Source organism: Balaenoptera ricei, chromosome 17 (genome assembly GCF_028023285.1).
Source record: "Balaenoptera ricei isolate mBalRic1 chromosome 17, mBalRic1.hap2, whole genome shotgun sequence".
Taxonomy (NCBI): Eukaryota; Metazoa; Chordata; class Mammalia; order Artiodactyla; family Balaenopteridae; genus Balaenoptera; species Balaenoptera ricei.
The window spans coordinates 75170676-75189440 of NC_082655.1; the positions used below are offsets into that span (position 1 = coordinate 75170676).

General features: G+C 42.9%; 1 long non-coding RNA gene across 5 annotated transcripts in view; it reads left to right on the top strand.

The window, feature by feature from the left end:
- Positions 1 to 18765, top strand: part of LOC132351943 (uncharacterized) — a 127200-nt gene that overhangs the window by 8626 nt on the left and 99809 nt on the right. For 3 of the 5 annotated variants that reach the window (XR_009498539.1, XR_009498540.1, XR_009498542.1), the window contains exons 3-4: positions 8318 to 8371; positions 16005 to 16105. This is a non-coding gene — a long non-coding RNA (uncharacterized LOC132351943). The remainder of the gene's footprint in view (positions 1 to 8317; positions 8372 to 16004; positions 16106 to 18765) is intronic. The other 2 variants (XR_009498543.1, XR_009498541.1) reach the window with 2 other exon arrangements.

The following is an 18765-nucleotide window of genomic DNA, read 5'->3' on the forward strand; positions in this document are numbered from 1 at the left end:
TTGTTTTTGGTAATGGTTAAGGAAGGGTTGAGAGTTGAGTGAGGGAGACATTTAGCTCCCTAGGGTATATTTATTCGGTCTCTCATGTGTGTAGTTGAATCATTCCAAGTTGTCCAGCATAGAAAAGGATTCCAGGGGACTTCCCTGGTGGCGCAGTGGTTAAGACTCCACGCTCCCAATGCAGGGGGCCTGGGTTCGATCTCTGGTCAGGGAACTAGATCCCACACGCATGCCGCAACTAAGTGTTCACATTCCACAACTAAGGAGCCCACATGCCACAACTAAGGAGCCCGCCTGCCACAACTAAGACCTGGCGCAAACAAACAAAACAACAACAAAAACACATGGTATTCTTTAAAAAATAAAAAAAAAAGGCTTCCAGGAATACTGTAATCCCTAGTGTGCTGACTCATCATGTGGTGTAGCGGTCATATCTCAATAGAAGCATGTCCTACTAGATTCGTTTTCTATTGCTGAGTAACAAAATACCACAAACTTACTGGCGAAAAACAATACCCATTTATTAGCTCGCAGTTCTGTAGGGCAGAAGTCTGGGCCTGGTGTAGATGGGTTCTCCTCTCAGGACCTCAGAAGGCTAAAATCAAGGTGTCCACCTAGCTGCATTCTCATCTGGAGCTTGGGGTCCTTTTGCAAGCCCATGTGATGTGGCAGGATTCAGCCTCCTGCAGTTGTAGGACTGAGGTCCCTATTTCTTTTCTGGCTATTAACCAGGAGCTGCTATCAGCAACTAGAGGCTCCTGCTTTCCTTGCCACATGGCTGACTCCATCTTCAAAGCCAACAACAGAGAATCTCCCTCATTTTTAATCCCTCCTGCTTTGAATCTCTTTGTTAGGAAGGGCCCCGTCACTTTTAAAGACTCAACTGATTAGGTCTGGCCCATCCAGGACCATCTCCCTATCTTGAAGTCAATTGTTTTGGGGCATTAATTGAATCTGCAAAATCATTTCACGGCAGCATCTAAGTTAGTATTTGGTTGAACAACTGGGAGAAAGTGTGTGTACACGAGGGAGTGGAGATCTTGGGGACCATCTTAGACTTCTGCCTATAAGCACTGGACATATATATATATAGCTTAGTAGAAGATATACCTATTATAAAGCTTTCCAACTCAGAATAGATATCTTCAAAGACTCAGAAGAAAAATTCAAACATAAATAAATGAAAATTTATTCTAACTTGACACAGCTCTAGTGAACCATTTTAACTGCAGTGTTTCTATTAAAACTAATAAGAAATTACAGGCTCCTAATTTATTTATTAAAAACCTAGAAATTGTTATTTATTGAAAACAAAGAGTTCATAAAAAAATAATAGAAGATGCAATAAAAGCAATAAAGATGAATGATAAAATTAATAAAAATCATCATGTCATAGAGAACTAAACTGTAACAAAAGTCTTTACAGGACACAGCAAAAGCCACAGTTTGTTACAAAAAAGAAATTTTGAAAAGAAGTAACAAGTAGGCTCAGCGCCTGTCTTGGACTCTGGACAGAGGAGGGGGCCCTGCCCTGATCCCCGCACTTGAGAGCACCTTGCTCGTCATAAATGCTGAAGCACAGGGAGAGTTAGCTTGCTTTTTGACCTCATGGAAGAGGTTTCTGAAAGTTTGGCACCCAGAAGACTGGGAATTATAAGAGGGGGATGGGCAAGTTGGCCTGGCCCCGAGGCCAGAGGAGACCGAGGCAGGAGACGGCGTGCGGGGTCAGGAGGGACTCGGCACCCCAGCCTTTGGAGACCAGCAACTGAAGAGCTGCTTCAAGCTGGTCACTCCACACCACCCCGGTGGGTGTCAGGGTCCCCAGACGCTTGCTTTTTCCTCTCTTCTGCTCTGCTGGTATAGTTTTGAGAGGTGAACTTCCAGAAGGGATGGGATTTTTTGCAAGGCAAGAGGGAGGGTATATGCCCACCCTGATTTCCTGAGGCTCTTAACCATGTCCCTCCCCTCTGGCTTCCAGAGGGGTCCAGGCAGCAGCAAAGCTTCCAGGGTCCAGCCAGGCACAGCTAGCTGATGTAGTATATACGGAAGGACTGAGAAAGAGAACAGACAAGCATGATTCCTAGATATTTTGCCAAATGAACAGGGTAACGCATTAATTGCAGGAGGAGAAGAACAGGTAGGTGGGAAAGAGGGGAGAGAAAGATTCTGTTTTGGACACGTTGATCTGAGATGCCAACAGTCATTCAAGTGGAGAGATCAAATGAGCAATTGGACATTTAGGTCTGGGGCTTGGGGGAGTGGTCTGAGCTCCAGATAGAAATGCCATACAGCTGGTACGGTTGTTGGGACCAAATGTTTTTTCAAGTGTCTGATAGACCCTTGTGGTTCTTCTATTGTGTATTATCTGTTTGCATGCTCTACCTATGTATCTATTAAGTCTCTGACAATCATTGTTAAAATTCACATATGTTTAATACAATTGAAAATGTGTAACGAACCACCCAAATCATTTAATCTTCACAACAAATCTGATAGTTTTTAAATTAATTTATGTATTTTTATTTTTTGCATTTTACCCTGAGGTTTTTTTTTTTTTAATTGACTTACAGTGTTGTGTTAGTTTCAGGTGTACAGCAAAGTGATTCAGTTCTTTCCCCTTATAGTTTACAAAATATGAGTATGGTTCCCTGTGCTATACAGTAGGTCTTTGTTGGTTTTCAATTTTTTATATGGTAGTGTGTATATGTTAATACCACTGATAGTTTTTTAATTTAAAATATTTAAAGAAAAAGAAGAATAATCAGAAATGGAAAAAAATGTGAGGAAGTGGAAATTCTTTTGTAAAACTTGAAAGGGCAAATTGAATCAATTTTTAAAAAGGTAGTGAAAGGATTATCATAATCCTTTAATATATGCAAACACTTGAACCTAAATTTCCAAATTCTGATAATATAGCTAAAAGAAATAAAAATAAATATACAGAGAAAAAGTCTTTATTTGATAGAAAAAGAGACTGAAGCTTAAAGAGTTTAAATAATTTCTCATGTCATGACAGCTTAGTAAGTGACAGTGCTGGAAGCTGGAAATATGGGTCTAATGAGAGTTTTGACCTCCACATACAAATTTAGAGGTCATCAGCATGTAACATGTAAGAAAAATGTATTTGTCCTCCACAAGGAAGTGACGAATGCTTTATGTTCGTGAAGAAGGGTTAGATTGAGTCTCCCAAGGGAACTCACAGGTTGGTATATATAGTAAATGAAGCTTAGAAACCTGATTTCTCTACACATCAAAAGTGAATCCATCTTTCAGAAATGGACTCACATTAACCTAGTTTATGAGTCTGATTTTTAAAAGTAGAATGTCAAATTGCAATAAGAAATCACTGTCTCAGAGACAGGAATGTGTAAAATTCATTCCACTAGCTTTTTCTTATCCTTACAAAGAGTAAAGTGCATGGAAATATTTAATGACTTTAAGCGGAGGGAACACGAAACATCCAGCTCAAGTTTGGGATGGTCTTTCCTGGGGGTAAAACCTATGACTCCTAGTGCATTTCGTCCCCTCATTCATTTCATCAGTTCGACCACACCCTGTCTTCTCACTCTGACCTGCAAGCTGTATCTGTTTGGCCTCCGAAAGCATTTGTAACCCTGGCCCAATAGCTTTAACCAACTACCAAATATTTTGATGAGTCAAAAACTCCCCTGAGCAGTATTTCAATAGAGAATACCAATTTTTATCTCCAAAATTTTCCCTCTTCCAGCCTCTAAGACTGAACAGTCCTCCTTCTGATGGACTTACCCAATTCAATCAAATTACCATCAAGTTCTGGCCCTGGGATTCAACCTGGATCTTTAGGTCGCTTCTGGTGAACTTCATTTTGCAGTATATTAAGCCCCCTGTCTCATTAATTACCTACCATGTGACCTAGTGAAGACATTGATTCCATCTGAAATTCAGTTTCTTAATCTGTAGAATGGGGAAAATAATATCAAAATCATAGCATGACTGTGCAACGCGGAGGGTGTGTGAAGCTCTCAGTGTGTTATCTGTCATTCACTGCCTGCTTGTCATCATTACATGTCGAATGTTAGCCTTAACTCTCAGGGCACAAACTTACTTCCAAGTTCTTCGGAGAACGCTTGCTGTAAAATCCAATGACTATAATCTCAGTCACACGTGGTTCTGACGCTAAGAAAAAATGGGACAGTGGGCCCTGTAACATGAGCTTCAAAATTAAACTGAGAAGCAGTAATCTGAGAGATTTTTTAAAAATTCGGCAGGAAATGTGGTGTTTTCTTTCAGCAATAGATCCCTTTAGCATTTGTGTAAAGCTCATGGACGCCTGCTCAGAATAATGGTATCAAAGGTACAAAAACAAAAAAACAAAGGATTACAGAAAAAATTATATTAGAATTGCTATTAAAATATTTCCAAAACAAATTTGTGTTAGAGTAATATATGCGCTTCTTTATTAATATATTAAAAACCAAGATCTAACAAGAGGTCTAATAATGGCCATAATTTAGCAGTTGGGATGAGTGTAAATGATATGACAAGATGTTTGTATCAATTGTATTGTAAGATGACAACATCCGTATTTCTATTAGTGACAAATCGATAGATACTGCTAATACACCATGGTGCTGACAACAATCATAATTGAATAAAATGTTAAATTTCAGTTAGAGTTAATACAAATAAAGATGCAAATTTCCCCCTATCCATATCTATGTAATCCACAGCCCCCAGATTAAGAACCTATGCATCAGAGGGTGGTAAACACAGACTCCAAAAGAAGAGAGAATTTTTGAAGGACAAACTGATTGACACATTTAATAAAAAGATTAGAAATTATAAAGGTGAAAATACTGGGTTTGTCATTTAGGAGTTCATCAGTGGACATCGCCATTGAAGTTTCATTGGAGAAGTTGAGGGCATAAATCAGATAATAGTAGTTTAAGGATTAGTTGGGGAAGGGGAGTGCAAACACGAGGAAGTGGAAAAGTCGATGAAGATGGCACTTTTTTTTTTTTTTTTTTTGGCCAGGCCACATGGCTTGCGGGATCTTAGTTCCCCGACCAGGGATCAAACCCATGCCCCCTGGGTTTGAGGAAGCGCAGAGTCTTAACCACTGGACTGCCAGGGAAGTCCCGAAGATGGCACTTTTAAGGAGCTTGGCTGTGACGGGGCTGTGCCAGAGATAAGAAGTGCATCAGTAGGAGGGAGGACTTGGTTGACAAGAGAAGGTCTGGGCATAGTATGTATTTTGGGTAAAGAACCATAGAAAGGGAGAGTCAAGACAGAGGGAAAATGCGTGATGGAGAGAGAGGTACGCACTTCTGAGGAGGTAGGAAGAGTCTGGACCAAGAGAGGAAGTGAAGGAATTCACCTTGGACTGAGAAAAGAGCATCTCTTCTACTGAGAGGAGGGAGCTACACCAAAGGCAGATGCAGAAAAAATCTGAAGTAAAGAACAGAAAGTTGGGAAAGTTTTGAAATAGAAATCTGTACCTTTGTCCTGCCCTTCGCTGCCACTAGCCCAAAGGGGCATGTTCTTTATGTAGAGACAGCAGGACCTAAAAGCCTAAGAAAGATATTATATCAGGTAGATTACTTGCCATGGTAAACAACAGTAAGTCCAACATTTGGGATTTGTTATTTAACTTCATTGACTTAAGGAATAAAGGTGATTTATTGCCTCGTTCAACAAAAAACCTCCAGAGATGAGTGAAGAGTTTTACATGAAAGTTTTACATGAAAAATTCCAGGGTAAAAAATCTGTTTCTTCCAGATATACTCTCTCCAGAGAGCTCCCTAGCAAACCTCCCCTTACACATCATTTACCCAAGCTGCATTTTTTTTTTAAATAAATTTATTTATTTTTGGCTGTGTTGGGTCTTCATTGATGCGCGTGGGCTTTCTCTAGATGCGGCCAGTGGGGGCGACTCTTTGTTGTGGTGCGCGGGCTTCTCATTGCCGTGGCTTCTCTTGCTGTGGAGCATGGGCTCTAGGCGTGTGGGCTTCAGGAGTTGTGGCATGCGGGCTCAATAGTTGTGGCTCTCGGGCTCTAGAGCGCAGGTTCACGAGTTGTGGTGCACGGGCTTAGTTGTTCCGCAGCCTGTGGGATCTTCCCGGACCAGGGCTCGAACCTGTGTCCCCTGCATTGGCAGGCAGATGCTTAACCACTGCGCCACCAGGGAACTCCCCCAAGGTGCATTCTTATTCCTGGACCACCCCCTGTGGCAGAGAAATTCCACCCCGTGGTTGGCTTACCAACCACTGCGTAAGTTCCTGAACTGTCATTGGCAGGAAACACTGTGCTCCCTGTGGACCAGCTGTTCAAGCAGAGCCTTGGCATTCAGGTATGTGTTGGGCATTTTGGGTCATTAGAATGATTGCAAGAGGAAGTTAGGGATGCAAAACATCCCAAGATGCATGAGACAGTTCAGAGCAAAGAGCTGGCCAGCCCCAAATGCCCATTGTGCCTGCTGCTAAGAAATGCTGCTGTAGACAGAGAAGCCCACCCTTGAATTTCACTGGCTTCATGAGGAGGTGTGGTATAATAAGAAATATATTTGGTATGTCCCCATTCCTAGCACAGAGCTCCTAAAACCCTTGGAATTTCCTGAGTGATCAGAAAGTCTTTTGTTATTCATAAGGAGCCCATGTTTTGATCACACAGGAGTTTATGCTAATGAAACTCAAGGCTGTGTCCCTACATAGCCTCAGGATGGGGCTGGTCACCAGAAAGACTGAGTGATTAGAAGGTGAGACTTTCAGGCCCACCCACCAACCTCTAGGAAAGGGAAGGGGTACTGCAGATTAAGCTCTATAAAAACTCTTGAACAATGAGACATTTGAAGAGCTTCTGGGTTGGTGAACACATGGAGGTGCTGGGAGAGTGGTGTACCCAGAGAGTGCATCTCTTTCATCTAGCTGTTCTGAGTAGTATCCTTTTATAAAAACCAGGTAAATGTTAAGTAAATGTTTCCCTGAGCTTTGTGAGTCATTCTAGCAAATTATCAGACCCAAGGACCCCTCGGGTTTCTGGGAAGTCCAATTTATAGCTGGTCAGTCAGCAGGTGGCCCCTGGACTTGAGACTGGATCTCAAGCAGGGGAATCTGGTGAGACTGAGCCCTTAACCTGTGGGATGTGATGCTCTCTCCAAGTAGATAGGGTCAGAATTGAGATAAATCTGTATGACACCCAGTTGATGTCCACTGACCTTTGGAGAACTGCTTGGAGGTGATGGAAAACACCCCAGGAAGATATGGATACCTGAACAAAAGTGTGGAAGGAAGGGGAAATGGATTTAGGGGAGGCCATCAACAACAGCTGCTACAGATATCATAGATCTCAGAAGCAGAGAGCCTGGGGTTTAAATCCTGGCTCTGCCACTTTGGAGCTGTGTGATCTTGAGCAAGTTAATGAATGTTTAAAGGACTTATTTTCTTTAATAAGTAAAAATAGAATAATAAAACATACCTTTGAGACTTCTGAGAGGATTAATGAGAGAATGTATGCAAGGAGTCTGTGAAATGTCCTGGCCCCTGGAAGGGATTCAATGAGAATTAGTTTCCTTTCTTCCTGCTCTTACATGCGTTAGTTTCCAGGGTAGCTATCTGATAGGATCTGAAGGGACCAGTACCTTGCTATTTCCAGCAAATGTTTTTGAGGTGCTAATATCTTCTAATGAGAACATGAGCCATCATTTAAACCATTAGATTAGGAACATTACAGATGGTCCCAGCACAATGTGTTCGTGTCGCAGATGGCTCGTAATAGAAAGTCAGTAGTAATAAGCAAGAAGAGACATATCAGTTTTAGCTCTGGGCTTTCAACGCCATTTTTTTAAAAAAATTATTTATTTATTTATTAGGCTGTGCCAGGTCTTAGTTGCGGCATGTGCAATTTAGTTCCCTGACCAGGGATCAAACCCGGGCCCCCTGCGTTGGGAGCGCAGGGTCTTAACCACTGGACCACCAGGGAAGTCTCTCAACTCCTTCTTAAATACACTACTGCTGTATAAAATAAATAAAATATGTATGCACACATATGTTTGCCTTTCTATGTTTCATTTAGTTTATTGTTATTATTATTTGGCCACACCGCACGGCTTGCAGGATCTTAGTTCCACGACCAGGGATTGAACCCGGGCCATGGCAGTGAAAGCACTGAGTCCTAACCACTGGACCGCCAGGAAATTCCCTCTATATGTTTCATAATTAGGTGAAGATGAATAAGAAAATGACCTTCATTCCGGTTTTGAATGCATCTTCTTCCCTTCAAACACAGGCCTTTGTGCATTCTGCCCTCTCTGTCTGGAAGATGACTCTTATTTTTCTTTCAGAGTCCATGTAAATGATCAATTCCTCTGGAAACGCCTTCCAATTTTCTAGACTAGGTAAGACATTTTGTTTTTGTTCTCATAGCCTTGTGTTTTTGTCATCTATTAATGTGTTACAAACCACTCCCAAATTCAGTGGTTTTAAATACCAACAGGGTATTTTTTTTTCTTTTTTTGGTAAGGTAACTAATTCCAATGGTTTATTTATTTATTTATTTATCTATTTATTTATGGCTGTGTTGGGTCTTCGTTTCTGTGCGAGGGCTTTCTCTAGTTGCGGCAAGCGGGGGCCACTCTTGATCGCGGTACGCGGGCCTCTCACTATCGCGGCCTCTCTTGTTGCGGAGCACAGGCTCCAGACGCGCAGGCTCAGTAGTTGTGGCTCACGGGCCCAGTTGCTCCGCGGCATGTGGGATCTTCCCAGACCAGGGCTCGAACCCGTGTCCCCTGCATTGGCAGGCAGATTCTCCACCACTGCGCCACCAGGGAAGCCCCCACCAACAGGGTATTAATTCCCATGATTATTTTTGTTGATCAGGTGGTTCTCATGCGTCACGTGACCTTGACTGAGGTGCTGAGGTAGCTGGAAGGTCCTGAGCCCGGCATAGCATTGCTGGACACCAGCTGGGAGTTCAGCTGGAGTTGTTGATTAAGGCCCTTGGTGATCCTCCATGTAGACCGTGCACTTATTCGTAGAATGGCAACTGGATTCTAAGAAAGTGCATTCCAAGAGGTCTAGTCCCACTGGGAAGTGCTCATCAAACCTCTGCTGGCACCATGTATATAATGTCCCAAGAATCAAAATTAATTATGTAGCCAAACCATTGTCAACATGGAAGGGGATTGCACAAGGGCAAACTGCCAGGAGGCCTGGTTCACTGGGGGCCAAAGTCTACCACATCCAGTGAACCTTTCCTTCATAGGACTCATCATTGTTTTCAATTATATATTTATATGTGTTATTATTTTTCTCTCTCAATAGACTCAAAGATCCATGAAAACAGGATCTTTTTGTTTCTTTGCTAATTATTGTGGAACAGAACCTTAAACGCAATTTAAAAGTTTTGAAGAAGCCCAGGTGACTGAGAAACTAATACCAGGCGCCATCACACAGGTCTTGCAAAAGAGATTGGTTCCCAAATGGCCTGCCCACTGTTAGTTGATCACCTACCATCACACTATTTTGAGGAGAATTGTAGGTATTCTGTTCTCCCTCTCATCTCAAGCCAAGGGAGAGGGATTTCAAAAATTATTTGGAGAACTTAACATGTGAGCCTTGAATTTTGGTGCACCATCCCTGCTAACATCCCTTTGTTTGCAGGCACCAAGGTTATTTGTGGGCATCAGACCCTGCAAGGGAATTGTCTCAGGAATGTCCTGCCAGGCAGTCCCTCTGAATGAAGTAATCTGAACATGTCCTGGATGGACACCCAATGATGTCTTCTACCAAACAACATGAGCTGCATTTATTGAGGGCTTCTTATATTCAGGGATGTCACATACATTTTTTCTAATTTGCATGATAACACGGCAAGGTATGTAGGTTTCATTCACATTTTACAGATAAGAAAACTAAGTGAGGTTGAATTACTTGTCCGATATCCCATAGCTAATAAATAGCAGAGCTGTGTTTCGAACCTGGGTCTGAATGTTTTCAAAATTCGTGTCTTTACATAGCACCCCACTGTCATAGTTCAGGCAGACATGGAGAAGATACGTCTTCAGAGGCACACACGGAGACCACGTTTGCGGTCTATTTGATAGGAATAGCAAATATTCCTTCCTTATAAAAGGAAGGGGGGTAGAAGCAGCGTTGGGCAGATGGAGAAGTTGCAGTGCAGGCTTCAGCGGCCCTGCACGCGCTCTGGAACACATTGTGTCCGTTTGTGTGGCGCCCTTCAGGTGGAAGACTGGACCTTCTGCCTTCTGCCTTACTCAGGCAAGAGGTGCCCATTGCCCCTGTGCTAATTTTGTGTCAACTTGACTGGGACATGGGGCGCTCAGATACTTGGCTAAACATTATTTCTGGATGTGTCTGCGGGGGTGTTTCTGGGTGACATTAGTGTTTGAACTGGTAGCAGCAGTGAAGCAGATTGCCTTCCCCATGTGGGTGGTCATCATGCCATCAGCTGAGCGGCTGAATGGAAGAAAAGTGCGGGGGAAGGGAGAAATCGCTTTCCCTGCCTGAGTGTCGAGCTGCGATGTTGGTCTTGTGCACTTGGACCGGGACTTACATCATCAGCTCCTCCGGTTCCCAGGCCTTGTGATTTGGACTGGAATCGACACCACTGTTTTTCCTGGGCCTCTGCCTTGCAGATGGCAGGTCATGGGGTTTCTCAGTCTCCAGAACCATGTGAGCCAGCATCTTGTAATAAGTCAATCTCTCTCTCTTTTTGTATTATCTCTGTCTCTATCTATCTCTATCTCCTAGTGGTTCTGTTTCTCTGGAGAACTCTGACTAATATACCCAGGAAGCACCTGTCCTCAGGCAGGGTGCTCTCTGCAGCTGAAACCAGTCCCAAAGTGGCTGGGGGTTACGTGCTAACCGCACAGCCCACAGCTAGGCAGCACATAACTTCCTGCTCTTCACAGCACAGCCCCATGTCTACCACACCTCTCAGCTATTAATTTTAATTTTGCTTTTGGTATTTTTATTTTTTTGACTTAAAAAATATATTATTATTCATGTTTTAATAATGTTGTTATCTTGAGATTCATTTAAAAGCTAATCAGATTTGAGCATGGATGCCGATATTTAAAATCTGACTGCCAGTTAAAATGGTAAATTTTATGTTATGTATATTTTATAACAATAAAAAAAATCTATGACTCCTACACATTACCTATATGAGAGTCTAAATTCCTTATCATGGTCCATGAAACCTAACAGAGTCAGATCTTAAACTATATTTATAAGCTTCTGCTACTGATCAGTCCTGCTCCATTTTTAGCCTCCCATCCCTGACTCCCCCTGCTTCTGGACAATGCTTCAGCGATACTCAACTTTTCACTGATCCCCAAATATTCCATCTTCTTTAGCTACTGATTTTTTGCACATCCTAGATTGTCTGCATCATGCTTCCTTGACTCCTCTGCCTGATGAAATCCTACAGATCCTCTTCAAGACAAGATGTAAATATTATTTGACTCTCCGGGCAATTTTGTTTGCTATATCCTTGTGGTTTCCTATTACGTAGCTTCTAAGGATTCTTGGTTTACATATACATGCATGTGTATGATTGCGTTACACATACATGTTTCATCATTGCACTGTATTAGGATGGTTTGGGCTGCAAGTAACAGAAAAATAGGTCTTGCCTCTCTATTGGCTATACCCCTTTAACCTATAATTCTGTTTTTGTTTGTTTGTCTGTTTCTTAAAATCTTTTATTTAATTTGTTACAATATTGCTTCTGTTCTGTGCTTTGGTTTTTTGGCCGCGAGGCATGTGGGATCTTAGCTCCCCAACCAGGGATCAAATCTGCACCCACTGCATTGGAAGGCAAAGTCTTAACCACTGGACTGCCAGGGAAGTCCCTATAATTCTGTTTAATGTAAACATTGCAAATTCAGTGGAGATGTTTCAGTTCTTAATTTACTTGACTTCAGTTCTAGTTATCTATTGCTATGTGTGGTACAATAAAGAATTTGTTTGATTTTTATCCCAGGTTGCTGGAATAGAGCTTCACAAATCCTTGGAATTTCCTGTGTGATAGGAATGTCTTTCTTATGCTAATGAATGAGTCATGATGGGCCCCGTAGATAGCTTCAGGATGGGGTCTCATTACCAGAAAGAGTAACCACAGGATTAGAAGGTTGAGCCATTCAGCACCTCTAAGGAGGGGACCTGGAGATTGAGTTTAATCATGTGGTCAAAGATTTAATCAATCATACCCATGTAATGAAACCCCAATAAAACCTCTGGACACTGAGACTTGAAGGATCTTACTGGCTAGTGAATACATTGATGTGCCAGGAGGGTGATATGCCCTCGTTCCATGGGGAGAGGGCCGGGAAACTCTACACTGGGGACCCTCCTAGATCTTGCCCTATGTGCATCCATTATAGTAAAACTGTAATCCTAACTATGGCACTTTCCTGAGTTCTGTGAGTCACTCTAGTGAATCATTAACCCCGAGGGGGCTGTGGGAACCTCTGAGTTTGTTGTCAGTTGATCAGTAGTAAGCGTGGCCTAGGGACCACCCCCACCCGACCCCCCTTAGATATGCAGCTGGTGTCTGAAGTGAGAGTTGTCTTGTGGAGGACTTGGCCCTTAACCTGTGGAGTCTGTGCTAACTCTGGGTGGATAGTGTCAGAACTGAATTGCAGTACACCTTGTTGGTGTCAGTGGGAGTTGACATGAAATACGCTGTAACTAACCATCCAAATATTAGCTGTTTAAAATAATTTTTAAAAATCATGATTTCTCACAATTCTGTAGGTTGACTGGGCTCAATCGATTGGTCCTCCCTCACCTGAGGTCTCCCATGCAGGTGCAGTGAGATGGCAGCTGAGGCCCGGGCAGATGGTGCCTGGGCTGGGATGGCTGAGCATCTCTCTTATCATTAGCTCGGGCTTTCTCACAGTGTGGTGATCTCGAAGTAGTCAGACTTTTTACATGGTGGCTGGAACCTCCCAAGGGACAAGGATTGGAAGCTGCCAGTCTCTTAAAGTCCAGGCCTGAAAATGGGCACAACATCATTTTTGCTGTATTCTATGGGACAAAACAGTCACCAAACCCACCTAGACCTAAGGGGAGGGGACATAGAACCCCACTTCTTGATGGGAAGAGTACCAAATAATTGGCCATCTTTAACCTGCCGCATCCTCTCTTTGACATTTACCACTGTTTTCCACGAACGATATGACATCATGTTCCCTGATTTTTCCTTTATCGCTGACTCTTCTTCTCTAGTCTCCTTACGTGGTATCTTGCCCCCACTATTTGAACGTCCTCTTCCTTTTTCTCTCTCACTGCTCATTTACCTTTGACTATCATCTCTGCTCTTATGACTCCAATCACCACCTTTAGGCTGGTGATGCCTCAGATCTCTAAAGACGTCTACTCTAACCCTCTGACTCACATAGCCAAGAAGCCTTTACAACTCCTGGGAGAGGTACCTGAATAAGGTTTGTGCTCACCCACCCATGGGCAGAGCCACAAGTTTTGTCCAAAAGGTGGCCAGGTCTTCCTTGTATGGCTTTCCTGAGAGTCTCCTGCTTGTCCAACTGCACCACATTTGTGGCAGCCTTCATGAATGGCTTCCACAAATGCCAACCTAGGATGACACAGCTCATGGAACCCAAAAGTGTCCAAAGGATGTGGCAAGGCTGACTGGCTGAATGAATGAGAATGATTTACACGAATATGTAAAATCTTTCACTGTAGGACCTACATTTAGTGCTTTCCAGATCCTTCGGCTATAAGAAGTGTAGACACAGTTTGTATGTTTCCACGAACTGCACTTCATCATAATTGCACTTTCACAGGTAAGAAAAGAACACCTGAGCAGCCAATGCACGACCCACAGCACTCATTTCTATAAATGAGTGTTTAGCCATATCCTTTCTCACAGACCATGTGGACATGGCATTCGACAGTAAAAATAAGCGGGTAGTGGTTCCTGAAAACAAACTTAAAAACAGATAGATTTGAAAGAACAGCTTGCTTAACAAAAAAAAAGAAATAGACTATGAACATTGTTTAAATAAATCCCAATTTTGTTATATGTATGTAACAGTTTGTGTTAATTTTGTTGTATTTATACTTGAGTTCTGTGTTGGCAGACTATTTCTGTGTCATCCCACTTATTAACTCTGAGGAGCAAGGACTTATGTTCTGGAACGGGGCCTCAGTTGGTTTCTTTCCTATAGCTGGCCCAGATCTGGGGCTGGTCCTCATAATCAGTCTGTTGTGTAAGCACTGCAGTTTAAGAATGTACCACGATTTGGCATCCTCAGTCTGATGCCATCTTCAGTGAAATCCAACAGACATTTGTAAGGCACTGTGTTCCATCCCGTGGAGGATACAAAGAGCCTGGAATGTCAAGATGAATGAGGGAGAGGGGAGTTACAGAAAACTGTGTGACAGTGCAGCAAGGCGACTGTGGCACAGAGACACAGGCTTGCTGCCCTGTGCAGGGAATTGACTGTCGCTTCTCATCTGAGAAGCGAGAGGGATGGGGAAAGGATTCCAGATGGAAGGAACACAGTAGAGGCACGGAGCAGGAGTTCAGGCTGTGGCTGGGGTGAGGAAAGCCTTGGCTAGAGTACAGAGCATATGCAGGTGGGTACCAAGGAAACCGACCGAACAAAAACGGGGCGGCCGGGGGGGACATTGTGGAAAGCATCGTTCAGAGAGAGTTGAGTCATCAAGGCTTTTGAACATAACTAGGGCTCACTCCCAGCCCCTGTTCTGCGACTGTCTCCCATGGAGTATCATGTCAGCCCTTGATTGCATGGGCATCTTGTTCTCACTCTTCCCTGATGGAAAAGACTCATTTAAAAATAAAAAGCAAAACAAATAAACCAAAAACCCTGTCCTTGAACTGAATCTCTTTCTAATAATTTTCTCCCTAAACGGCCAAGCCCATCAGAACAGTCGAGAAGCTCTGAGTCCCCCACTTCTGATGTATCTATATATCACTATCTCTATATATCTGTAGATATATTATCTATCTATCTATCTATCTATCTATCTATCTATCTATCTATCTATCTATCTACACACTCACAAATACACACACACACACCCACAAACCCTACTGGTTCCATTTCCTCTGGACAACCTGAACGAATATACCAGTGGATCTCAAACTCCAGTTGCATTCGAATCACTTGTCTTGCTCATAATACAGAAGATGCCATGAGTCCTTTTCTCATAGTTTGGCTTTAGTAAGTTTGGAATTGGGCCTGAGATTTTGCATTTTCCTCAGTTGCTTCTCAGGCACATGGTGAGAGATTTACACATGGAGAAACACTGGTCTGCATACTCTTTCTGATGATCTCCTCAGTTCTCCTGGATCTAACTCTTGTCTGTAAGAAGATTATTCCCAAATCTATAGCTCTTGGCCAGAACTCTGCTGAGTTCCAGATCCTTGTAACTGTCTGTTAAACATTTCAACTACTTGTTCCTTAAGCAGCTAATCTCACCATTTCCCCTGTAACATCTTTTTTTAGTTCCCATTTCAGTGAATGATACCAACATGTACCCATTCCTTCAGAGGAGGAAGCTGGGAGTCCTGCTGAACCCCTGCCGCCCACTTCTCCATGTCCTCAGTATCTTTCATATCTTCTCTACCTTTCCACACCGCTGCCACGGTCTGAACCTCCCACTATGTGGACCCTGGGCAGTAGTAATGAACTCCCCCCCGCCCCCGCCCCCCGCTCCCCCCACCCCATCTCTTGTCCCCTGCCCTCCCAATCCAATCTCCACTGCTTTGCCAGGTCCATTTTCTGAAATCAAATCTGATCAAGGTTAAACCCTTTAATTGCTTCTACAGCCCACAGAATAAAGCCTCCATTCCCAGGATGACATAAAAGCCCTCCTCCATATCTAGCCCTGCTCTACTTAGTGAATGCCTCCCTTCCCAGATAGGCCTGTGCTATGTCCAGCTGTTTGTAGCTACGTAGACACATGGGGCTGTTTTTGGCATATTCATGATACTGTTAAACTGATCTGTCTTCCTAGAATGTGTCCTCTGCCATCTTCATGCAAAATATCCTTCTGCTTGCTCATCCTTCAAGACTCAAGAATCATCTTTGCTGCCAAGTCTCTTCTGATATTCCTAGGTAAAATCACATTTTCCCAGTCTTTCTTTGATCATAGCCTCTGGAATACTTTATTGCATTTTTTAATTTACATGTGTAGCAGTAAATAAATGGCAAATCATTCCTATTAGATTGGGAATTAATTGTTCACTTCTATATCCTAAGTACTAAGCACAGAGTGTGACACAGAGTATAAATGTATGTTTGTTCCTATTGAATAAATAAATGAATTAATTATAGTGGAAAGAACATTGTTCTAAATAAGGTCTGAGGATCTAATATATAACATCGTGACTGTGGTTGGTAACACCGTATTGTATAATTGAAATTTGCTAAGGGAGTAGACTTTAAATGTTCTCACCCCCCCCCAAAAAAAGAAAAACTATATAAATATGTATATGGATGTGTTAATTAACTAGGTGGGAGGAATCCTTCACAATATATACATATATCAAATCATCACAATGTAGACTTTATCTTACAATTTTATTTGTCAACTATATCTCAGTAAAAGTGGAGAAAAAAAAAGAAAGAACATTGTTCTCGAAGTTCAGTTACATGAGTCTACTCCTGGCTCAACCACTAATTAACTTACCTCGGACAAGTCATTAACCCTTGTGCAGTACAGGTAGCTTTGGGATTCGCTGGAAAGGAAGTGGTAAAAACAGCAAACGATGACAGAACTGGCATGCAGAGCCTACTGTGACTATCACGAGCCCCTCTAAAAATTATTATCAATGCTCAGTTTATGTACCAATAATCCGTGTTGTGCTGATGTCGTAAGGTTTGGAATCCTAAAAGAACTGGGGCAAAGAGTAACTCATGGTGCAGAAATAATACAGATCTCCTTCATGCCAATCCAGAGGGTATGAAAGGAGAGACTCCAGGGTAAACAGAAGTCAGGGGGGGTGTCCAGCCAGCGGGGGAGCGGAGGGGCCTCTGTACCACACAACGTGCATCTGGTGTGGGACTGGGAAGGGGCCTCCCCTTGCCTCACGCGCAGGGCACACGACCACAAGGCTGCCCCATCACTGATAATGAATCAGACACCCTGACTGGCAGTTGGCTTTTCTGATTCTATCCTAGGTTTAGGGTAGATCTGTTGTTTGAGAAGAACCCTGTGCTCAAGCTTCCTTTCACTCAACCACTGGGGGAAAGCAAATGAAAAGAAGTAGGATTCTCAACGAATCTTTGTTTTGATTCCTTTTCCTTGATGGCACAATCTCCTTGAAAGATTAAAAAACGCTTTCTTCTTGAAGCTTGGGTAGCAATGTCCCCCTTTCTTCGGAAGGGGGGAGGGAGAAGGTCTTACGTTTTAGGCTTAGATGTTACCATAACAACAACAACAAAACAACGAAACAGCAGTAGCAGCTACTGTTTGGAGGACAGATACTGTTTTCCAGGCTCCGTGCTAACCATTTGGCACACGCTGCCTCATTTACTACCCGTGGTAACCCTATGTAATGAGGACACTTTTTATCTCCCTTTACAGATGAGTAAATAGGCTCAGACAGATTAAGGAACCTACCTTAAGCCACACAGCTGGTTAAGAGGCAGGGCCAAGAAACAGCCCAGGTCTGTCTGACTCCAAATTCCTCCTGACTGAGGAGTCTTCTCCTGAACTATCCCAATTCCATAGCATACACTCAAAAATTGATATTGATGATTCTATTCCTTGAATTCAAATCTTTGAATTGATCGAACAGTTATATGCACAGACATGTACATGACTTATAAGAAAACTATGACGGGGGCTTCCCTGGTGGCGTAGTGGTTAGGAATCTGCCTGCCAATGCAGGGCACACGGGTTTGAGCCCTGGTCCGGGAAGATCCCACATGCCGCGGAGCAACTAAGCCCGTGCGCCACAACTGCTGAGCCTGCGAGCCACGACTACTGAAGCCCACGTGCCTAGAGCCCGTGCTCCACAACAAAGAGTAGCCCCAGCTCGCCGCAACTAGAGAAAGCCTGCACGCAGCAACGAAGACACAACACAGCCAAAAAATTAATTAATTAATTAAAAAAAAGACAATAATGCATTATTAAAAAAAAGAAAACTATGACAACTTGAAAATGTAGGTCCTTGGATTTTTCTGATTAAAAAAACCAAAAAGCCAAAACCCAACCAGCCAACCAAGAACCCCCCAAAACCAATCAACTAACAAAACCCTCTTATGTTAGAAACTTTATCCTAAAACAGAATGGCATTCTAAATACTGGTGAAGCCACAGGTTCATGGATTTGTGTCATCTGGTGAATCATTTTTCACCTCTAAAGGGCACTCTATTTCCAAACACTTTATCAGTGAGAGATTAATGCATGAGCTCTGAAGTCTTAAGAATTATTCACTGTACGTCTTACTTGCTCATCAGCTGAATATTTTCCCCACCTATGGTTCTGATCAATCACTGCTTCAAGTATGTTACGTTTCCAGTGATAATGTTGTTCATTCCCTACTCATACAAGTTCATTTCTTCTGAGCCCTGTCTCCCACCGAGTGCCTCTTTTAAAAATTGTTCTTGTGAGTAATAATCTTTCACTGCCAACTGCTGTGATTCATGGGTGAGGACAAGCCTGGAAGGTGAAGAAAAGACATTCTTATTTTTACCTTAGTGTGGCTATTCCAACACTGCCTTCTGGGTCACCCCTCCCACCTACACCCCCGTGCTCTGAAGATACCTGA